Consider the following 22,549-nt stretch of genomic DNA (forward strand, 5'->3'; position numbering starts at 1 on the left):
CGACCTCAAGGCTTTTCAACACTGGCGTAACATTAGCTAACATTAATTTTGCAGGATGTAATGTGTAACGTTTAATCAACGTGAAAATGGGTCACCCCTGAAGAGATTAAATAATGTATTTCCCAGGTGCTAAAGATTGTAAGTGTATGACCAAAATATTTCAGCAAGTTAACATGATCTGCGGACATATTTGCTCACTAACTCGCTAATGTACCCATTCTGCAATCTGTTAATAAAGTTTTCAATCAATCAAATTACAGCTAACGTTATCTTTTTTTTAAATTGTTTTTGTTACAGTAATGTACTGTAATGTAATGTAATGTTGTGTGTTAGGACCCCAGGAATAATAGTCTTTCACCCATGGGTGTAGTGTAGACTAATGGGGATCCATAAATAAACAAATAACCATTAGCTATAGTTTGCTACGTTTTGATTACATTTGGACAAGACGGTTTGGTAACAGCAGTATTTCAGCGGAAGCAGAAATGTACAGTAGGCATGGACAACTCATTTTGACAACACAAGCGTGTTGTTTATTTCCACCAAAACACAGGATAGTGATACACAGCCAGCGTATTAAATAATCAGAAGAACTAGACAACCCTTTTGTATTTTCAGTTAATGAAGGGCCAGCAGTCAAGAGTTGAATAACTTTGTTCCAGCTGCTAACAAGTATGACTACTGTACATTAACTGTTGTTGTTGAATCCCACAGATCACTACAGATCACCATGGAGTGGACCAGATTCTCGTCTGAAACATACTGTATGGAGGATAAGTCTCCCTGATGGAGCAACAAAACTGAGCTTTGTTATATCAAGATAATCAACCCATATTGGGCGGCTAGGTGGTGTAGTGGGCAAGGCGCTCGCCACCAATGCAGGAGATGCTAGGTTCGAGCCCAGCTCTCCGCATTGCTATCAGCTTGGCTGGTCGTTCATACTAACACAATTGGCAGTGTTAGGGGTGGGAAAGATGATGGGTGGGGATCGGACGTTGTGGACAGCGACTCCTACAGGTCGGTTGGTGCGCCTGCGCAGCAGAATCAGGAAGCGACGGGGGCGGCGTGTCCCTCCCACGCAGACCCCCGCCGCTGAGAGATCGCGCTGTGCAGGTGAAAAGATGCGACGGCTGCTTCCGCGAGTACCGGAGGGGACACGTGCAGCCACATTGCAGCCGGCTTGTGGGAGGCATGGCCTAACAGCGTTCGAGACAGGGGAGGGTAGAATTGGACGATACGAAATTGGGATGGGAGAAAAATAGAAAATGGGAGAAAAAAGTAGATAAAAAAAAAGATAATCAACCCATTACCAGGATCGTTACCCACTACCCACTTTCAAAACCACTCTCAAAGAACACCTACGGGAGACTGCAATTCGAAACTGGCCCCTGTAAATGTCCTAACCCAACCCCCTCCAATGTACAGTAAATTACCAATAATGGTTTTGTCAATATTCTAATGTACAGTTTTGCTTGTACAGTTGTACAGTGTTCCCCAACCACCCCCCCTATCCAACCCCCCTCCCCTACCCAACCCCCCCCCCCCCCCACCCACCTCCAATGTACAGCCCCCGACCCCCACCCAACCCCACCCCACCTACCCAACCTCCTCCAATGTACAGTTTCTACGTCAAATATATATACTCTCTTTTCTGGACTCTTTTTTTTTTATCACAAACAGTACTGTATTTGCAAATCTGGTATGTCATAAATGTATAGATGTAGCAGTACTGTCTATCTGTATGTCATGTATGTCATATATGTCCTGATGAATTGAAAATGGGGGACCCTGATGTAAACAAGACTAAAGTCTTTCTCTGGTCTGCATCCCCTTAACAATTGTGTGTATTGAGCTGTACTGTATTGTACCCATTCTGCAATCTGTTAATAAAGTTTTCAATCAATCAATTCAATCAATCAATCAATCAATCAATCAATCAATCGTGTCTGGCCAGCATGCATCTTGACACCATAGATTTAAGGTGAAAATAGCAGATCAAGGAGTGTCCGATGCGATGGTACTTGTAACTGAGGGGTACAATTCCCTGACTGTATTGAATAAGTATGGTATCATTAAACCACTACTGAGTTATGTACATTACTACTGGCCATACAGTACACATGTATATGAGATGAACACCCCCACAATAACACGGCTTCACAAGAAATACTGTTTAGAAGAATATTTATTAGAAGAGCACGAAGATTATCTTACATTACTTATCAAGATTGAGAGTTGCGCTTGTAAGGCGAAGAATGTGCATGAATAGGTCAAGAGCGTAAGTCCATGAGCATATTACGCAGGAGATAATTAATACCACCTGTATCATAAGAATTATATATGGTACACTAGTGGGTCAGCTGGAGATACTAAGGGGGTTCCCTCCGGTTGTAAGCCAGCAGGGGAGAGGATTTGTCGGTAGCAAAAGTCTGGGTCAACGAGGAATAAGGAGACTCCAGGTACAGGAGACAGTGCAATAATCCCTTGATTCGTAGACGAACAACAGCTATTCTCCGGTATGCAGTGCCGCATGGAGGAAAGCCAGCCAGCCTCAGAGTCTTAGAGGCGGGCTCGACGGGGCTCCTCACAGGGTAGATCCCACACAGCAGTGGGTGTAGACGATTCTCCGCTCTAACAGCCACAGGACCAAAGCAAATACAATCCAGCCGAAAAGGGCTCCGCAGTCGTCGGGGTAGGTTATCCAGTGTACATATCCACACGGTTCTCGTCTAGGGCTCCTCGGATGACGGCACCAGGTTAGGCCGCCCAGCCTGGATAAGCACACTAGCTCGGTACGATGAAACGTTGGTAATGCTGGTCACTGTAGAACGGTAGCCGCACGATACACTATACATAATAGACTATTACTTAATAATAGAATAGGTCGAACTCGACGATACAGCGTTAAACTCTGACACTTCAGCTATCAATTCGCACGCGGTCTCAAGGCTCTACTCCGGGGCAAAACGGGCCCACTTCACAGCACGTTGTATCGTGGTGTGAGGCTTCAACTTATTGGGGTAACTAACTGCTGTATCCACCTGCGACGTATTTATACATAAGGTGAACAATCTAGTACCAGCCTTATTTCTGTCTCGTATTCCTGCGCAGAACCGGGCATGTCCAGGCATGTCTCAGCGGTGACTTTGAACTAGACATTGGGGGTATGGCCGTGGCGCCTAGGGGATCGCTGTCCAATAGGAGAACGAATATTATGGTCTGGCCTGTACTAGGTAAAGGGATATTCCGTGTATATGTACAAAGAATATACAAGGGATATCAGACGATATACAAATACTATACAATATATCTCAAGTAATAAATATATATATTCGGTTTAATCTGACCCTTTGTAACAGTACTGTACATCTCAGGGCTCTGCTCAACCAACAACAAAATATGCAGATATCAAACAGTTGTAGATAAATATATGTACGCTATATACAGTAGTATAGTATTAGGTAGGTAGTTATGATTACAGTGTAAGGCAGTAATAATAATAATACTTTATTTATTTAGCACCTTTCATACAGCTCAAAGTGCTTCACAACAGCCCACATTGTTTATGGTTTGATTCAGTTTTAAATAGACAATGATAAAAATAGTAAGATAGAATAGACAGGTGCACATAAAGTGCAGACATATAAAATCAGTGCTTTACAGTGCAATAAAATAGTTCTGAAGTCACTGCCTATACTGTAACAGTGAGCATTCAGGCAGACTTGACTCAGCTTCTTCCCAACCCCCCAAATATACCACCTCAGAGTGAGTATGTACTGTGGGGGGGGGGGGGGGGGTTGGCATTGTGTGGAGAGATCAGTGACACTTGGAGTGGAGGGGAAAATATATGCAAAGCTTAGAACACAGCTGTGGTACACAAACATAAGCAATAAACACTGTACAGTATAATTACATCAGTCACAAGTTGGAATAGTCAACCAATGCAGATCTCACACCAGTACAGTACTAATTTATTTATATATACTCCAGTTTAATCACTTGTATATTGTTAATGCTCTTTACTGTGACATTTGCACCTTTGGTTAGATGTCAACTTCTTTTCGTTGTACTGTACTTGTTCATCTAATCCCAATACAGGGGAAGTACCTCGGACAAGGCGATCACAGCTCTCTGTTGTGTGTGTGTTTAATAAAATGTTAAATCAATCAATTCTAGTTTTCTTCAGATAAGATAAGATATTCCTTTATTGATCCCCTTGGGGAAATTCAGGCATCATAGTAGCATGGGGGAGGGGAGGTACAGGTAGTAAAAACAAGCAGTGTAAACAATATAACAAGTTAATATAATTAACTAACTAACTAAAATATACAGTATTCACATAATTTGCAGTATGCATAATAAGGTGCAGTATGCGAGGGCGGCTACGTGGCGTAGTGGGCAAGGCGCTCGCCACGAATGCAGAGACGCTGGGCTCGCCTGTTCGAGCCCAGCGCTCCACATTGCTTTCAGTTTAGCTGGTCGTCCGTACTAATACACATTGGCCATATTAGGGGGTGGGAAACTGATGGGTGGGGATCGGGCGTTGTGGACAGCGACTCCTACAGGTCGGTTGGTGCGCCTGCGCAGTAGAATCAGGAAGTGTCGGGGGCAGCGTGAGCCTCCCACGCATTACTCCTTGCCACTGAGAGATCGAGCTGCGCAGGTGAAAAGATGCAACGGCTGTTACCTCAAGTACTGGAGGGGACTTGTGCTATGTATGACTTAGTCCACATTGCAGCCGGCTTGTGGGAGGCAAGAAACAGCGTTCGTGACAGGGGAGGGTTGAATTGGATGATACGAAATTGGGATGGGAGAAAATATTGAAAATGGGAGAAAAAGTGGATAAAAAAAGAAAAAAAAGTGCAGTATGCATACGGTAGTGTTATTGTCCTTTTTAGGTTCCTAGTAGTTGTAGTTGGATGTCTGGGAGCAGTCCATGCCCACTGTTGTGGAGCCTGAAGGACTGGCCGAGGTGGTTAGTTGAGTGTCAGGGGGTATGAGTCTGTGACTGAACGTGCTTCTCATCTGTATGCCATCTAGTTTTATTGTTTACAGTGATGTTTATGTAGCTCTGCTAGTTTATAGTGATGTATGTTAGCTTTCAGAACCAATGCTTGCGCTTTGTTCTAACCTGAATGCTGCTGTGACCACACTGTCACCCTTCCCCCGAACTATGAATCACTAAAGTAACTTTTTTAACTGCTGCCCTGACCCACTGTCACCTCCATTATTGTAAATACTTATCGGAATGTGCAATGTTACTCACTGTGCCTTGTATATATTATATTTATCTATTTTTACCTTATTTTCTAGCACTCGCTTGTATTTAAATATATTTTAGTTAAGTATTGTCTGATTTTGTGTGAAGGGCGGACTAGCAAAGTAAGATTTTCATTGTATGGCAAACTGTCAGTTTAACTGTGCACATGACAATAAACAATCTTGAATCTTGTGTTACCCTCACCTCTTCCTCCCCCCACACACACTAGGTGCTATAGTGACTAGGACAATAGAGCATTTCATGCACTGTAAACCCTAATAAGTTACCAGAACTTTAAAAAGTTGAGGCAATCAATTGAACTCAAATGTTTTGAGTTGGCTAAGACTTACAGTTCTCAGTTAAGGCAACTCAAATATGTTCTACACCAATATATCTTGTTTCACCCAGAGTGAAAATTGTGTAGTCCGCCGAGGTGGGAACGGGGTGAAACGATACAGCCTTCACTTTACGGCCTATAGGGACATTTTATTTCAATGATGCAGTCATCAGACACCATCCTATATGGACAGCCACGAGCAGTCACACCAGTGCGCTCTGTGTACTGTCATGGAATATATTATCATGTCATTAGACAGCTTGACTGGTGCACTCTGACCAGCTATATAATGTGCTCAGATATGGCAGACACTACTGTCCCTTTAAATCTTCTTCTCTGCTAGCAAGACTGTTTAACATTCCAGTTAGGAACATCACCGCCTAGCCAAGGCTGGTTCTCCTTCGGGCAGACTTTGTTTACCTATCTGGGTGTCTAGGGGACGTCATTTCAATTGTGAATTTAACATACGTGTGAACAGCGCTCTGGGTTACTGTATTAACATGTTGTCTCTGACCGTAAACTGTCCTTTCATTGTGGCCACGGTGAAATAAACGTTCCTATTATTAATAATGACTCAGAATCATTCATGTAAACGGCTCATCGTTCTGTCCCTTTAATATTTCCCATTACTCCTGCTTTGCCTTTGGTTCATGGAGGATCCCCCATGATGTGGTGCATCCTTTGTAATGACTGTACAGATGGGGTGAAGTCATTGTCGTCACAAAATGTCTGTGACTTTGTCCTGGGTCTGAAGAATGATGAAGCCAGAATGACTGGATCAGGGGCGTAACTATGGGGGGGGACACCGGGGACATGTCCCCGGCATGGTTTCAGAATGCAGTTATTGTCCCCCCCACGTTTTTACCGTCCAAAGATAGCACGGGCCAAGTACCCACTCGCTACAGTACTCGTCTTTGCATAATAATAGCTCAGGTCGTCAGCCGAGGTGTGTGTTCAAATACGTCATCACATACACGGTATAAACAGAGATAAGATAAGACAGTATGTGTCCTACCTGCATGCAACAACGCAAGGATGGCACCGGCGCCTCCTAGTTTATTATTATTTGTCACAACAAAATACAGAATACTTTTTGATGCAATGCTTGTTTCTGTATGAGCCCAGTGTGTCGTTTACATGGAGAAATGGCGTCACCGCCTGGGAAATGCGGTATTGCACACCTGGTATTATAAAAAAAAATTGAGGGCCCCCCCCCTATAACGCCACTGACCACGCCCCCAAATCTGTCCCCTGCACCACTATCAACAGAGTTACGCCACTGGACTGGATTCACGAGCAAGAAAGTAGACGCTAGACCACGGTTTGGAAGACAATGGCTTCAGGATTCTTGTTGGTTTATTAGAGCAGAGCAACAGCGGTCTTCCACAGCAACACACAGGATAGAACTCTCTCTGACACACGTCTCGGCTACGTTTGTGTGTCTTACCTCATTCCCCGCCAACGGTGAGTATACTCGTTATTGGGCGCCAATCGTTGAACGCCAACAACGAGTATACTCGTTATTTGATCGTTATTTCTTTTATTCGATATTTCTATTACAGGGGCACGGACTCTGGGTTAACATGGGGAATCCTCATGATAATGTAAAAGTGCAATATCGGCCGCATCACGCTAGACGGCGGTATCGAGCACCCTTTCTACCCGTGTATCTTTCTCTGTGGGATGGCCCCAGGTCTCCGGTTTCAGTTTTCCTTGTCAGGCAAGGGGAGCGGTTCTCCCGGTTGCATTAAAGCGTGTCAAATATCCCTGATCCATATGTTGTGGTGGGTTATTCCCGGCGGTCAATGAGTTAAAGGCGATACACTGCTCTGTTGTTATATATTTTTTATTGAACAATTTCATCACACTTTTTACTATCCGTTCTATTTTATTATTTTTAGCCTATTTTAAACTGAATCAAACCGCACTTTTTACTCTATCTAATCTATTATATTTTATTTGTATTAGACATAATCACAAAAAATAACGTTCAAAAATAAATTCATATCAGACGGCTCCAAGTTTGACAGGGGCTGGCCGTGAGCTGGGTAATGTAGTTTTATGAAATTATAAAGCCCTGGGTCTCTTTCTTTCATAGGACTACAAACATGTCTGATGGCGTCATTTCCTTGCGTCAATATCAGCCGGTTTCCGACTCAATGCGCTGAGTTTTCTATAAACTCATATTTCACTAATAACACTTAACTAAAATCATTGGTAAACAAACGTAGTGCTGAAAATATACACTTTGACTGCTGTTTTGATATGGTTAGGGTCTTTACTCTTGGCTACATTTGAGAGAGAAAAAAACGCTGCATATACGTTAAGCGTGAAATAAATCTCAGCCTGGTACCGGGCCCGTCTGGCTTAATTTGTTAAAAGGGCATACAATGGAGCTGAATGGCACTGGTTTTTAGCAATCAAAGCACCAAATAAATACATAAAACAAATACTCAAAAGCAATGTCTCAGTTACTCAAGATAATCCACAGACCTTGTTGTGAGTTGTTTAATGTATGAATAATAAGGTATGGTGGGTGTACTTATTTAGAAAATAGTGGTATAACAATTGTGTATAGGTGTTGTGTTTTATTGTGATATCTCGCTGCTTTAATTCTGTGTTTTCCTACACTGAGTGAGAAATGCCTTTAACACTGAGTGCTCCAGTGTCTTTTAAGTGGTGCCTCGTTATAGTGGCAAAAAGGCAGGTATGGCTTTTAAGAGTGATTCCCCAGGAGTCGACTGGCTGCAGGGCGCCGCATACAGCCAATTATTTTGAAAATAGATTCACAAGTTTGGGTGTGTTTTTCACCACAATGAGATGAGCTGTTCAGAGGTGCAGTGCTCATGCCACGCGGTACCACGCAGTTCCACCACTTTTCTGAGCAGAAGCACATGCACGCAAATGCACGCACGTGCACACAAAAATGCGTTCACAACTTTCACTCGACTCGTCGTGCCGTGCGTCAAGTACCGGTACTTATTAAATAAGAACGATATTCCATTTGTTCCATCCAGTTTAATAAAAGAAGAAAACAATATACAAACAAGTCTCGGACGATTGTAGGTGTATTTACAAGTAGCGTCTCAACTTCCTATTCCGGTCGCTGCGCTACTGTGCATACTGTGTAAAGGCTGAGAAATAATAATAAACGAACACACAAAAATGTGGACAAATACCTATGTATGACTATAAATCATGTGTCCATTATGTGACTAGCCCATGGAATAGTTCCTGTGCCAGGCAGGCACCCTGGTCGCCCTGGTGGATCGGCGTAAGTCCGCCCTAGGTGCAGGGGACGACACAGTGGGCCCCGGTGGGGGATCGGCTCCCGGGTCCAAAGGGGCCGGTGGTGACGCCTGAAGGATCGTGTACGAAGCAGGCGGCGTCCCACGCCGGGGTTGGCTCGCCAACGTGAGTACCGGTGGCGATGTGGGGGACACAAGGTCGCAGTTGGGGTCAGGCAGACGTGGTGTCACAACGAGTGCTGATTGTACGGTGACACGGGTCGCCAGGTCGTCGTAAATTGATCGAGGAGGTGGAAGGTTGTTGCGAACAGGGCTGAACCTGCGCAGGAACCTCCTGTTCCGAAGTGTGACTCTGCCAGAGCCGTCGATCTTGACCACGTATTGGTCATGCTGGCGTACCTCCACAACACTGCCTGTCCTGTCCCATTTGCTGGGGTAGGGCCCTGTCTGGTTCTGTACACGGACCATGTCCCCTACCATGAGTGGCGGGAGGCGTTTTGTGTGCTCCGCCCAGGCATCCGCCGTGCGGATGCGCCGTTTGCGGAGAGCCTCCTCCCTTGCCGTCAGTGTCTCAAGCCAGGTCTCGTGTGGTCTGTACTTCCCAGGTACAACCGGGATGAAGTCACGTATCGGGCGGCCGAAGACACACATTGCCGGAGATATTTTTGTGTCAGGGTCAGGTGTGTTACGATATTGCAGGATCGCTCTCTGCACAGCATCTGTGTCAAGCTCCCCCTTTGGGCCGGTGTTGTCAGTGATAAGGCGTTTCATTGTCTTTACCCCAATCTCAGCGCTGTGGGGGAAGGCCACAGATGAGAGGCGGTGGTGTACGCCCCATCTGTATAGAAATGACCTGGTCTCGGTGGAGGTGAACTCTGGGCCCCCGTCCGATGTGAGCTCTTCTGGCGTCACGAAGGCCCGACGTAGGTGATTTATGAGGCCGGCGGCGCCCCCCGTCGCCTTCGAGATGATCGGCCAGTTTGAGTACCGGTCCACTGTCACAAGGTAGTGCACGCCCCTGTGCATGAAGAAGTCTGAACACACCGCCTGAAAGGGGTAAACAACTGGGATCGGCGGGGTTGGCGGCGCTCCAGGCTGTGAAGGTGCCATCCGGTGGCAGTGCTCGCAGTTCCTCCGAGTAGCGCTGATGTCAGCCGACATGCCTGGCCAGAACACAGAGGATTATGCGCGGGCGGTCATCATCGATACGCCCTGGTGGGTAGCGTGTAGGGCGCTCAGCACTTCTCTGCGGAGTGAGAGTGGTATAATTACCCTGTCCTTGTACAGGACCACCCCATCAGTTGATGTGATGTTCACGGTACTGGTGGAAGTCACGGATCGTCGTCGGCATCTCGAATTTTGAGTCAGGGATGCCGTCCGTCGCCATTTCCTCTAGGGTGCGCATCTCACCATCGCTGCTGGTGGCCTCCCTGACACGATCCCATGTCACTGACCGCAATGATTCAAGGCCCGCAGCACACCATGCCAGGTCATCCTCCTCAGTGTCGTCGTCATTCCCTGGCTCGGTCTGGCGTAGGAAGGACAGTACATCAGTGTGCGTACTGGGTGGGAGGTGGGCGTTGTCATCCGGAAGGTCCATAAGTGATGGCCGTGTGGTGCCAACCGGCCTACGTGACATGGCGTCCGCCGCCTTGTTCCTCATGCCCGGGACATGCACGATGCGGAAACGATAATGCAAGGTCTTCTCCTTGAGGTTCCGTAGGCGGGGGTTCGGTATGTCATCGAGCGCCCTGTCTGCAAGGAGTCTCAGCAGCGGCTTATGGTCTACCGCTACAATCAAGTCCTCGCATCCCAACACAAAGTAGCGTGCCTTGTCCAATGCGTCCGCGACCGCAAGAGCCTCGCCCTCTATGGGCGCGTATCTGGACTCCGCCGCATGCGTGAATCTGCTGCCAACCAGGGTTATCTTCCACCCATCAGTGCAGCAGAAGGGTCTGACTGGCATACATCGGCAATGTTTCTGGAATAACCAGAATCCAATGCCCTCCTTTGACCAGTCCGTGGCGATACATGTTGGCCTGGTTTTGTCAAAAATGCGGACACCACGCTCAATTTCTTCGATGATCACATCCTTTGACTCACGGAATATGTCTTCCAACTCCGTGGACCACTCGAAGCGTTCTCCACTCTTCAGGAGCTTCCGGAATGGCTGCATACGCTTGGCCATACTGAAGGCGTAGGCCACCTGGTTGACCAGCCCGAACCACGACCTGATGTCCGTGACATTACGTGGTTGTGGGAAGTCGTGTATCGCCTCCAGGTAGCGTCAGTCATGGTGATTGTAAAGCCCGCGAAGTCCACCGTGGGTGCGCTAAAATGAACTTCTCCGGGTTGAGGACTATTCCATTCCGGCCGCATATGTCCAGCCATTGGACCGCCTGGAAGTAGCTCTCTTCAATTGTATCTGACCATAGTAGCGTGTCGTCTATGCACTTAGTTTTGTTGCCTATGTCCGCGACAACCTCGTCGTACCGTCGCGAGTAACCGTCCCCCGATGCCATGTACCCCTGCAGGGCCGACAGGTACCGGTAGCGGCCCCATGGGGTTATGAACGTCGTCTTGTGGCGATCGTCCTTGTGTAATGGGACGCTGTGGTAACCGTTCCAGGCATCGAACACAGTCTTGAGTTTCCCGTTAGGCACACATCTCGCTTGGTGGAATGGAGATTGGGTGTGGTGGGTCTCGCAGAGTGCATACCTGTTCAGGGCCTGGAAGTCGACAGTGCGTCGCGGTTTGCCTGTCTTCTTCGCGCAGATCACTATGCGATGACACCACGTCACCGGTGTACCGATTGGTACTTTCTCCAACACGCCGAGGCGGACGTCCTGGTCGAGGCCTGCCTTTACCTCCTCTTGCCAGTGTAGGGCCACGGGGATGGGGGTGTGACAGGCAACCGGTGTCGCATCCTCATTAAGCATGAGGCGGAGTGGTGGGCCGGTCATTTTCGGTAGTGTCTGGTGGGGGCATGTGTTAAATGTGCTCTGAGCGTACAGTTCTAACAAGTGTCTCCGTAACGCCTTCCTGTTAGCCTCGATCGCCAACATGGGGAGTGTGGTCGGCGGCTCCGCACGCCGCGGGCAGTCACATACTTCTGATGTCGCCAGATTCACCTCCCTGAGTGTTGGGAACTGGGCAGAGATCATTCCCAGGTCCATGCATGCTGCGCGGGAGAGAAATATGCGGTCTGAGGTGTCCGTCACATACGTGATTTGGCGTGTCTCCAACCTTCGAGCGTCACCACTGTTGCCGGCGAATCTGACTACCGCAGCTCCGAGGATCCGAATTCCCTTATTGTTCGCAGCCTTCATGGTCATGGATACGGGGATGAGGTCCTCTGTGCTTAGGCCCATTTGTTGAGCGACTTTAATGCCGATCAGGCAGCTTTGGCATCCCGTATCGGCCATAGCAGGCAGGGATACTGCACAGGTGCGTTTTAGGAGGTCAAAACCCAGAGCCTTGTAATCCTCGTGCTCGGTGGTGAGAGTGAGGTTGACGTATGGCTGCGGGCTGGACGCACGCTTCATCCACTTGTCGCACATGTCATCGTACAGGTGGTGAGCGAGGGGAAGCGTGCGTAACTCGCCATCTGTGCCGATTGTGCATAGCTCAAAGAATGCTGCTGTCTGCTCGTCACACGTCCGGTCAGTCTCTCCGGGTGGGGGCCTAGTCGATCGGCCACCCAGGTAGGCCCTCTCGAGGTGATTCTGGCGGCCACACTTCCGACACTTTTTACCGTATGCGGGGCACTCGGCACGTCTGGTGTGCCACTGGGGTGTTTTGCCGTGGCCCACCTCGCCGCAGTGGATGCATACCCCTTCGGGCTTGGCCTTTGGTTTCTCTAGCCTGGCTCCTCCTCTGGCGCGGGTGTCCTGTTGTCTCACCCGCCTGTACGAACTGCTGACCGTGTCCGCGCTCTGAGGGTCAAGCAGGCGCGATGCCGAGCGCTTTCCAGACTCCTTAGCCTCGATATACTCGATCATGTCCTTTAGTGGCATGTTCTGGTTCTTCTCACCGAGCAGGTCGAGCTGTATTTCTGAATCTGCAATGCCACGGGAAATCACGTCACGTAGGATCTCTTCCGTGAAGTCGTTGACTTGGTCGCACCCTGTCCTAGTGCATTTCATCTGGTACTTGCACGTGTCCGCCTGCCCCTTGATGCGGGCGTGGAACGACCGGATGGGCTCTTCATAACCCTGCCGCATGTTAGACAGGGCTGCCCGAGCTACCATGGTGTTCTCTGCGTGAACGGCGAGTGCCTTCATGGCAGCAAGGACGTCCTCCTCGTCGTTGCCCGCTAGGCTCCTGCCTGCCGCGCGTGTGAGGTCCTTCCTCAGATCCTCCTCGCAGCACTCCAGTAGCTGTGAAACTAGACCCGACCAGCTTGGTGCCTGTTTTATACTCACCCCAGCGGGTTACAAAGTATGACCAGGCCTCGCCCGTTCCGGCCAGTGCTATGGAGGGACGCTTTAGCTTCTTCATTTTAGCATTTGCGCCCGGCGCCCAGGGGGCTGCGCCTGCGACATGTATAGTGGTGTGTACACTTAACATGGCCGCCACCACCGCCGCCGCTACATGCTCAGCTACATAGTCACAATCCTCAATAGGGCACTCTGCATTTATAAGCACCATTGTCAGTTATTTGGATGAATAATTAATAGCTTGCTTCCAATGTATAAAAATTACTTCAGACTACAGCTGTAGCTCCAAAAAAATAATCCCTTTTGGCATCTTCCGTTGGAACTAATAATAAAAGTCCACTATAATCCAATGAAATTATCCTTTACATGAAAGCAAGAAATCCATACCAATTGTCGACGTTAACAGTGTCCTGGTCCTTTAAGTCGACAAGGTGCCGTGTTGTTTGCCGACGGCTCCATCGACTATCCGACTTTCTCCGTGGTCTGTTTGCGCACCTCGTCATCCTCCTCTGATCCACTGATCATATCCGTTGGACTACATCCAGATGTTTGTATATAAATAAGAACGATATTCCATTTGTTCCATCCAGTTTAATAAAAGAAGAAAACAATATACAAACAAGTCTCGGACGATTGTAGGTGTATTTACAAGTAGCGTCTCAACTTCCTGTTCCGGTCGCTGCGCTACTGTGCAGGACCGTCTGTTATAAAAGCGCTGTCTAGATATTCTCTACTTCAGGGTTGTACAGTGCGACATATATATCGCACGTGCTACAGCAACAGCGGCCTGTGCGATGGATGGATTTACTTCAGTAGCACTGGTGCGATAGGGATTCGGTTCATATAGATACTCTTATTTTGAAAATCCTGTAGCGGGTCTCATTTCTGCCCACGCGCAGCTCCAGCTAGGCTCCGAAAGCTAGCAACGTTCAGGTGCATATGATACTCTTATTTTGAGAAAACATTTGTGACAACTCGACGAGTCATATCCGCCCTATCCGTGCTTCTGCAAGGAGCAGCGCGTTGGTCGGTTGGTGCCTACACGTCCCGAAATAAGTCTGTGGTGTTTTTTTTTTCTCGCAACGGGTCAAATGCATCTACATGCTTTGCACCGTCGCCATTCCTTTATGCGCACATCGCCCGAAATTAACGTTTATGTACCATTACAATCACTACAACGTTAGCAAGCTAACAAGCTAATCCTGATCAGAGGCAGAGGTGCAGAGCCAGCAGACACAGTGTGGACTGGGGAAAGGGAAATGGGGGGGCACTCTCTCCCCTTCCCTGTGTGTGTGCGTGCGTGCGTTTGGAAAGACGATGAAGTCACTAGTCAGGACTCAGGACAGGAGTATATTATAGTAAACTGAGGATGGACAGATAATGTTGATATTCAAATATAAACAAGTTTCGAGAGGAGTGGAAGTTTGAAGACAGACTAGACTACAATATGATGCGGGGGTGGTGAGTTGAAACAGTGTGTGAATGAATGAATGAAAACTTTATTTAACAGATTGCAGAATGGGTACAGTACAGTACGGCTCAATACACACAATTGTTAAGGGGATGCAGACCAGAGAAAGACGTTTGTCTTGTTTACATCAGGGTCCCCCATTGTGTGTGTGTGTGTCCCAACCGACCCCACTTCTATGTTTCAATAAATTATTTGCATTTAAAACTATTAACGCTGACTCATTCCTTCAGTCCACTCAAAATTATGCTAATATTCCTTATGTTGTTTATGATATTAATTGAAAATAGCATATGAGAGTATCATAGTAATAATAACACATGGCGATATACTAAATGACAGCCAAACATGGCACTGCAACTAAATAACACAAATACAATAGGCACATTTGTGACTGTTACAAATATAACACGTTTTATACTTGTGCTACAAGATTTTGGCCTGTGCTACAAAACTATCAACCTCTGTAGCACCAGTGCTATGTGCAAAAAAAGTTAACGTACAGCCCTGCTCTACTTATCTAGCTACTTGTCTTTGCATAACAATAGCATAACAAAGAACGAGAAGGCCAAACCAAAATACAAGTTTGTATTTGCAAATCTGGTATGTCATAAATGTATAGATGTAGCAGTACTGTCTATCTGTATGTCGTGTGTGTCATATATGTTATGATGAATTGAAAATGGGGGACCCTGATGTAAACAAGACGAAAGTCTTTCTCTGGTCTGCATCCCCTTAACAATTGTATGTATTGAGCTGTACTGTACTTTACCCATTCTGCAATCTGTTAATAACATTTTCAATCAATCAATGCTTGAGCTGTGGAGCTCTCACTATGTGACAAATGGTCCCGACTGGAAGGATGAGACATTTCTTAACACTTTGGCGACCAAAGTCCCGCAGCGATTTATAGTCCAGAGGACAGAGCGTTGTCAACAAACCGATGTACTTTCTAACAGCTATATATATACTTTATATATTGCTATCTGTCCATTCTCATTGTCACTTGAGTGCATAAACCGTGCCTTCATAATGGCTTAAAGAAAATAAAAATCCATCGGTTGGTTGTCATTTTATAGCGCCGTGAATATAAGGTTTATCGCAGTTTTCGCCTCGTCTTTTTTCTGGGGAGCTAGATAATAGGCTAAAGGCTAGTCACGTTATATCAAACGCCATTTCTGCTGTATATATACGAATGAAATAAAACAAACTGCGTAGCATCCGGACTATTACAGAGCATCTATGGATGAAATGGGGGCGGCGGGGGACGCCGATTACTATTATTTATTGATTAGCAATACAGTGTGCATTCAAGTAGCCATTTTCACTGATCGATCACGTTGCGTTTTAAAACAATGTCCAATCCAGCTGTAATTTGGGGGAATAGTATCCTACCGTCAGCCCATGTGATCGCCGGCAGCATTTCGTCATTAGTCATCGGAATCTGGTAGATCGATATCATAAATCCCATTATTCCAGGCTGAAATCTGCGTTCGGTAACGTGATCAAAGATGGAGTATGTTCGGCTGGGATCGAGGCTCATATGAAACGCCCACAGATAGTAATTCTTTTTTTCAATCGCCCTCAATGATACTGCAGTGGAGCGATGGCGCCCCTAAGCGGATCTGGCCGGTATTGCATGTTTCGAAAATCAAATATGCAGGTAGGTCCTGCAAGTCGATCGGGGACGTTAATAGCGCTATTAATATGGAATAAAACAATAACAACTCGCCACAAGTTAACTCGTGGCTCTGGTCCACAACGCATGGCACCGTAACACGTATAAACTCGTGGCTGGTCCTTAAAGTGGTTGTGCTTCAGAAGGAAACTGTCCTTCTGTAAACTGTAAGTTACATTTTTTATTTAGTTTGTATTTACTTTTCTAGTTTAAATTAATTCAATTAAATAAATTGTAACTACAATATTGTATCTACAATTACGGTTGGTTTTTCAACCATATCTGTTGACAATATAATTTCTTTATATATTGAATGCTACATCGTGCTACCTTTTTCAGCTTCTCTATTTCAAGGCAATATTTACAAAAACTAAACTAAAACTAGTAATTTCCTATACAAACATGTTTCCTACTATTTATGCATAATAATAATCTGTTCTGTGCGCACGCGAGGGAACATGTATGGGCGTGCATGTGACGTCATAAACAGAGTACAGGCACTTCTGAAATTACCACTGCACCCCTGGAGCTGTTGCTATGTGTGCTGTAGGGGAGAACGGGGGACGTTGTCTCACTTTTTACTCTAGTGTGAATTGCTCATAATCAAAACATCTTAAATTGAAGCTTAACACTTTCCCGGCCACTTGGATGCGTCTAATATCACTCTAGACAGCCAGCATATCAAAACAGACTTGCATTGGGCGGTCAGGTGGCGTAACAGAGATTGCGTTCGTCACCAAACCCCAGAGCGGCTCGATTCGCCTGTTCGAATCCAGCTCACAGCTCCGGGGTTGTCACCAGCTTGGCTGGCCGTTCACACTAATACAATTGGCAGTATTAGAGGGTGGGAGAAGCTGGAGGGGTGGGTCCGGGTCGTTGTAAACAGCGACTCCTACAGTTTGGTCGGGGCGCCTGCTAAGCGCGGATAGGACCTGAGTGGGATAGTGTGATCCTTCCACACGCTACGCCCTCTCAATGAGAATCCGCGCTGCCAGGTGAAAAGAAGCGGTGATTGGCTGGACATGTGTCGGAGGAAGCAAGTGGTAGCCTCCACTCTCCCAGACCCACTGTGGGGGGTAAGTGCGCAGCGACCAGGAAGGGGATTGGGAATTGGCATACGACTAACATTGGGATGGGAGAAAATCGGAGGAAAATGGAGGGGGAAAAAGATAAAAAAAAAAACAGACTTGCATAGTTTGTGAGGCTGTTTGTAGAGCTAAATCTATACTTTATAGTATTGCTATCTGTCCATTCTCATTGTCAATTGAGACCATAAACCGTCCCTTCAAAATGGCCTAAAGAAAAAAAAAAACATCAATACGTTCTCATTTTATAGCGTCTTGAATATAAGCGTTATAAGCTACTGTAGGTGTCACGTTATTTGGTTAGTTTGGCCAATCGCATCTCGCTGTTCGGTTCGCCATAATGATATATCACATATCTCTTATCTCCTAGCACCTACTGTGCTCATGAACAAACAATTGCACTCACATGCACGTGACCAGTTCACGCCCCCGCATCCTACTATATGACGCTGGACATGGTCACACTCCCCCTTCCTCTTTTTTTGTTTCCAACATGGATGCTGCAGTGCACTCCATGAACTAGTTGTTATGAAATGCAGAGAGAAATTACACAATGTTGGGTTTTCGCCGGAGATTCGCCAGCCCCTGGAATCTTCTCGGCACATCCTAACAGCGCATCGGGCCTGTCCTGGGTTTCCTCGTCTCGTGACAGCGGATCGAGGGACGTCGCGCGGCGGCTAGCTGTCGGGCTAGATCGCGCACAGGTAGGGCCTGCGCTGCGAGGCATCAATGCTAGCGTTTGTGATACTGCTTGTTGTCCCGTGAGACAACCGAGTTGTGTATTGGCGCAAGGGGCAGGATATCTGGGTAAACGTTGTCGTCATGACTCTGAGTTGGATGTTTTCCCAGCTATCCTGGAGCGCGCGGCTAATGCTACGATGCTGGGTCACTGTTCCTTTGTTCCCCACCGTGGGCTGTCACCTCTCTTCCCTCCTCTTAACCGGTTCATTGCTGAAGGTCAATCGGTATCTAATGTGGGGGGTTTTACTGAGGCTTATTTATCCCTTTTATGAGTGAATGGGCTGACAACAGGGTGCAAGGCAGGTGTGCCCTGGCTTGAGAGCCAGGTAGCATCGATCCTTTGCCCTGGCATGGTTGAACGGTGTCCCACCCGGAAGCCGACGCCTGAGGGCGAGTCGGCCCGGCAGGTGACGGTATGGGCTGATGAAGTTTATACCGCCACAGGATGGAATTTAGCAGCGACCAGTGTCATTGCTCAGTTGACTGTTTTTCTGTCCACATTGGTGTCGGGTAGTGGGGTTGTAGGGCCAGCCGACGCCGAAAACATTGCGCGTGTTTTTGGGGTTATAGAACTTTTAACTCAGTCGCAGGCTATAACCGCAGGGAGGATCAGGATGCTATCAACTCTTATTCACAGGCATCTCTGGTTGGAGCAGTCTTCCCTTGAGGAAGGCTCCCCTTTCCGCAGAGGAACTCTTTGGTCTTTCCGCAGAAACGCGGGCGGTATTTGACCTGGGCCTCGCACCGCGCAGCCAGAGGTGAGAGCGCGGCCTCGTCAATGACTGTGGCGAGGCCCTCAACCAGCGGCCATGTTTCCCCCACCTGAGGTACCCTGGACACAACGAAAACAGGTGATCACAAGGCCGACAGCCTTGGCGGCCGAGGGATCGGCTACATTAGATAAGCACGCCCTAAAAAAACTTCGCCGTCTAGCTGTGTCTAGCTCGCTCTCCGGTCACTCCCCCCCCCCCAACACCAGTGGGATAAGGGCTCTGATTTGCTTCCTTTGGTTGCGGGCCGCATGCCTTCAATGAAGCGCAAGCGGCCCCACGTTTCGCTTCTCATGGGGACAGGGGCTGACACCCAGTTGATGGCTAGGCCTGGGTCTGTCCGTGAGAATGTTGTGCTGTCAAGTGGCTCCCACGCCACACGTTCTGCGTCTGTGGTTGGTGAGCCTGGTGTTATGTCTGTCAACAACAAAGGTTGTCAGCGGGGGAGCTCGAAGCCTCTTGGGGCACAGCGCGGGTTCCCCCAACCTCGCCTTCGCCAGGCCGGGTATCACGTTAGTGCCTCCCACGGCCGGATGACCGGCAGTGGTCAGGCAGGCGTGCGTGATTTGGGTGGTAGTAATATCACTGCAGGGCTACGGTGTGTAGGAACCCACCCTATCGGGCAGTGTGGGGACCTCACACCTTGCATGTCCAGCTGTAGAACAGTTCCTCAGCAATCCATGCTGGGGAGGTGTTCAGTGGGGGAGCTTTTCTGTCGGGGTCCCCCCCCCGGCCCTTTCTGTCGGGGTCCCCCCTTGGGTGCGATTGCCTCGTTGGTAGTGTCAGGGTCCGATATCCCAACTCCACGAGACACCCTGCTCGCGCGGTTGGCAACGCACAGCGGGTGGGACCGGGCCACCTATCTACGGTTCCTGGTGGACCAGCGCCAAGTGGCGTGTATATTTTCAGCACTACGTTTGTTTACCAATGATTTTAAGTGTTAGCGAAATTAGGAGTTCATAAAAATCACGGCACATCCCGACAGAAACCGGCTGAATTAGACGGAAATAAAGGAAGCTGTCATAAGTGTGTGTAGTCCTATGACAGAGGATACCCAGGGCTTTTGAATTTCATAAAACTACACTTCCCAGCTCACACCAGCCCCTGTCAATCACATAGAAATTAAGTAGTTTTAATAAATAAAAAAACAATACTGATTAATGTGTTTAACCCCTGACTGTAATTAAGGCATGTTTAAGTGGTCTGCAGTGTTATAAATACGCCTTGGTTTTTTATTAAGGGGTATGTGCATAGATTAAGGCATTTCCCCTTGTGTGTTGTTCCCTAGTAATAGGATCGGGAAATATCAAGAGTATTATTGTAGATATAGAGGAAGTGAAAGAACATAGAAAAGGGTAATAGGCAATAAATGAGGTCAGACATCCCCCTGCATCCATGGTCAAAGAGTGCAAACGGTGGGTTTCTTCAAATGCATGCAACTTAGTGGCATGTGATCACAGAGTGACAGAAAAAAAAAAAAAATTAAAAAAAAATCTAACCCTAACTAACCGTACTGTCATGCACTTGTCCTAATAAACTAACCTACACTGTAGCACTCAACACGTTGATGAACATTGTTGCTCAGCTGATAGAGTTGTGCCCTTCCTGATGGCTTGTCGTACAGAACTTGTAAGTCGCTTTGGATAAAAGCGTCAGCTAAATGACTAAATGTAAATGTAAATGTAGAGAAATGGATGCATAATTCACATGGTCTCAATCTCTGATCTATGGTCTCAAACAGTAATCCATAACCATTTTATTGCACTGTAAAAAAAAACGTGATTTTATAGTATGTCTGCACTTTATGCGCTCATTTCATCATTCATGTATTTTCTATTCTACTAGAACTCAATCAAACCATAAACAAGGTGGCCTGTTGGGATGTTAGATCATAATGTGAAAACTGTGATGTGACTCGGCGCGGTCTAGGCCGCCATATCTCGCAAGGGTCTGCTCATTTTACCCTTGATATTATTTTACTTATTTTTACTTAAGTCTCTACGCCCCACTATCCGCTGGGTGCATACCTTTATCATGTTTTGTAACAGATTACAGAAATTCAAGAAGCCTATTGGAACGTGAGGTTCTGATATGATTTTGATTAACCCTTTCACTGCCGCACTACCAAATGGTTAACCCTTTCACTGTGACAATACACAGAAGGTTAACCCTTTCACTGCCACACAACAGCAAGTAACCGTCGGTAGTGTGATAGTAAAGGGTTAACCTTCTGTAGTGTGACAGTGAAAGGGTTAATATGATTTGATTAATATCAATGCATTATTTTGTCCCACTTTATGCTTTGCTCTTGCTGCTTGTTTTACACTGATTTTATGTCTTATTTCTTACTTTGAACTGCAATCCCCTGTATGAAAGGTGCTATACAAATAAAGTTATTATTATTATTATCTCTTCTGCTCCCCACTGACTTTTCTCTCGGATATGTGTGTGTGTGTGTGTGTGTGTGTGTGTGTGTGTGTGTGTGTGTGTGTGTGTGTCAATTCCTCTGAGTTTGTTTTCAGGCATGAGTCTGGCTGTCTGGCACCTAGAAAAGTTGAGAATTGCCTACAGGGTGGTGAAGTCTCAACTGACGGCTGAATAAATAAACATGTGGCTCCCTCTGTACTCCTACTGGTACTGTATGTTTGTACGCCTGGCTGACTGCACGCTGCTAAAGCAGGATTCCTCCAGATTAATAAACATGTAGATGTCATCACCATGGTGACATGGCTTTGGGTTCGGTTTGAACAAGATTAACGTTAGGTTATGACTATAACCAAGTTCTGTTAGTATAGCGACGCTCGGCGTCACTCTGCACTGTCCTCGCACACGTGCACACGCACTGAATAAAGACCACAATGTACCTTTAATCCCAATATTTGTCTGACCACACCCCTATCAGCTTACCCATATAAGCAGGGGTGGGGCCACCCACTCGCCTCCTTCCCAAGCTTTCACCACAAGGCGAGATCAAGGGCTGCAGCGGCGTCGGACGCCGAGCGTCGCTATACTAACAGAACTTGGTTATAGTCATAACCTAACGTTCTGTATCGTATAGCTCTCGCTCGGCGTCACTCTCTGCACAAGGGAGGCCGAGCGAGAGCCATCGGCCGACAAATACACCCCGCTGAAAGCCCCCCACAACCATCAGAACAGGGAGGGCCGAGCCCCCCCGACCCACCCTAATGGAGGGCACCCCCCCTATTGGGGGCTTCACGGGAGGGCGACGGACCCGACCGTGCGAAGAGGCACTCAAGCAACTCAACGCACAGGGTGAGCAGCCGTGGCTTGACCCCACGACTACACACACGCACAACCCGCATGCCACCCGGGAACGAACGGAGGAAACAACCTCGTTACTGCCCCCAGAATCACGGGGTCAAGGGCAAACCCAATCCCGTGGCAAGGCCGTAGCAGCGGAGCGCGAAGGAAGACCCAGACCCACCAAAGGGACTGGACCCCCTGGAACGGGGGCCCGGAGAAGTCCATGATGCCAGCATCAAGACCCCACCAGGTGGGCACT

This window comes from Notolepis coatsorum (assembly GCF_963971535.1).
Source record: "Notolepis coatsorum genome assembly, chromosome: 7".
Lineage (NCBI taxonomy): Eukaryota > Metazoa > Chordata > Actinopteri > Aulopiformes > Paralepididae > Notolepis > Notolepis coatsorum.